Genomic DNA, 2,891 nt, shown 5'->3' on the forward strand with positions numbered 1-2,891 from the left:
GTATTTTTCTAAATAAAATACACAATTTTAACATGCAGTAAATTGTAAATAACTGCCAGATATCGAAAATTATTCTGGAAAAATGGGCTTAGGTGTTAATAACGTGGACAGTTGTAATTAAAACACCAAACAAGCTTATATGTGTCATTTAATGTCGACTGTAGTACATTGCCATAGTTACAACTGAATGTCTTATTATTGCTTTTCCCCTGTCATTACCTTTTATAAAAATATTGCAAGCAAATATGTAATATTCATTATAAGATGATAAGTGGGGGGCCGCATGGAATCAATTGGGAGGCCACATTTGGCCTGCGGGCTGCCAGTTTGACACCTCTGATCTTAGACATTTGGAAAGTTCCCTAAAAGCAACGGCATCAGTGTCACATGAATGCTCACCCCATCAATATATCATCTGCATATATCTATATATAAAAATGTGTGGAAATACTGGAGCAGATGTCTGTGTGTGTTCTAATCACTGTTCATCTCACTGTTAATATTTGAATATTCGTATTGTACATATTTCTTGACTTGTTTTTATTTATATTTTAAATTAGTTGTCTCTTTTTGCTCACTCACTGGTAAAGTACTTGTTTTCCTTGTCTTAATCCGCCTTTATTTTATCGATCCTGACGCTTCTTTAATCTCGTCCGCTTGTTACATTGATTGTTAAGCACTTCATACACCAAAGCATATTCCAACCCACGGTCAAACAGACTGTGGAAAACAAATCAAATCAAAGTAAAAAAGCAGTTATCGTCTCACTTACGCGGTGTGATGTGAGTTCTAGTCCACAGAATGAATGACAAATATGATTATTTTAACAGTTTAAATCAATACAGGCCGAATGCATCAGTCTCTCAGACTCAGAAGCACTGGGGTCATTTTGAAGTCCAGGTCCAACAGCACCACCCTCTGGTCGTTGTGTGGAATTGTCACAATCCAAATCATGGGTTTACAATACAGAACAATGCAAATGTCCGAGGCCAACAATAGCTTTGCTGCAAAGTGTCAATGACCATCAGTTTTATCTTCCACCCTTTGTATTAAAATATGTACACACAAAACATCCGGGTAACACTTTATATTAGGGAACACATATTCACCATTAACTAGGTGCTTACTAACATGCATATAAGTAGCATACTAGCCCTTTAGTACTAAATATTAAGCACGTATTAACACTTTATTTAGGAAAAATCTTAATTTATGTGTTAATAGAGGTAAAATAAGGTTATATATGTATACATATACATATATACATACATATATATATATATATATATATAAACAAGCATTTGATGAGTTAAATGTACATTATGTCTTGAATAAACCTGGCGCAGAAGACATTTTTTTCAAAATTTTAGACGTTAAATAACAAGACTAACACAATTGTTATCGATGACATGACTTGCCACTGTTACCTTCCATTTCTTTTCATAATTCAAACATATGTCCTGTAGTTCCTGGCAGCCTCACAACACAGAGATTGATATATAATTATGCATGACACAACTCTCACGTCTCCGCCAATCAGATCTTAAGTAGCGCTTTATTTTTTTTTTTGGGATTTTACTGAGAGTAGATTGATGATGAAGCCAGGCCGGAGGAAGCGATGAAATGTGAGGTAAACATCATGTTTTGAAATGTACTGAAAGACACCATTTCTCTCGCGCCTGTCTCGACACCTCCGCCGAGTTTGAGCAAATCTGACACTTGTCTGACTCGTCCACTCCCCCGTCACACCAGCAGCTTCAACAAACTCCTCAAACTCGTCTCCTGAGGGTCCACTCGAGACCTCGCGCCCGGCTGAATATCCCACAGCAACATCATGTCAGAGGTCCTCTGTGCTCTCCCCCTATACACTAACACACACACACACATAGAGTTAAGAGTGGAGGCACATCTGCACGCTCCTGTCCGTCACCGCTCACCGCTGGGGTTGCCACAGACAAGCACTGACATCACAATTAAACCGAGAACGCCCCGGTGCTGCACGGTCATCCATCACATGCATCCCACCCCCAAACACACGCACAAAGACACAGAGAGAGAGAGAGAGAGAGAGAGCGGTGGCAGGAGTGTGTTCCTGAATGCTAAGAGGGGGATGTATGCATCTCGTGCTGGGAGCTCCACAAAAGCATCTCGACTGTGGTGTGAAACTAAACGCTCAGCCTCAGTTGGACAGTAGAATAAGCTAAGCTGGGGTTTTATAACACCAGTATGAGCTTCCTCAACACTGGCTGACACCTTTTTGCCGGACTGGACCTTCTGCTGTCTTGACCGGCGCCATGTTGGTTTATGAAACCAACTTTATTGTCTGTTTAACTCTAAATTGGGACAAATTTTGACATTGTGCTCGTTCAAAAATCAAAAATCAGCGCACTTTACATTACCGCATTTACGTGGCGGCGGTTTGTGCCATCGGGAAAGTTCTAGCGGTTTCTGAAAGCTGAGATGTTGCACGTTAAAGCCATTATTTGGTCATTCCGGTCATTTCACTTGCGCTGTTGCAGGAAGCCGTCGAATCTGCGTCTTTGTCACCAGGGAGGAGAGAGTTGGAAAAACGCCTGTTTTCTTTCTAAATTTCAAATTGAACGCAAAATCTGGTGTTTTTTTCAATTTAAAATCCAGCTTTTAAATTGTTAGAAGCACTAATCATCTCAAAAATACTGGGTTTTAGCATTAGTACAACTGTCACATCACCTTATCTCGAAGTATGGATGATACTTACCTTGCTGCAAGTAAAAAGTCCATTACAAAACTCAAACATTTACATCTTTTGAAACAGATAACTTACTCTATATGGTGTACTTATTTAGCCAATGATACAGTTTCCACATAACTGTTGTATGTACTATGTTTGAGATGTTATCTTGAATTAGGTA

The sequence above is a fragment of the Solea senegalensis genome, linkage group LG2 (assembly GCF_019176455.1).
Source record: "Solea senegalensis isolate Sse05_10M linkage group LG2, IFAPA_SoseM_1, whole genome shotgun sequence".
Taxonomy (NCBI): Eukaryota; Metazoa; Chordata; class Actinopteri; order Pleuronectiformes; family Soleidae; genus Solea; species Solea senegalensis.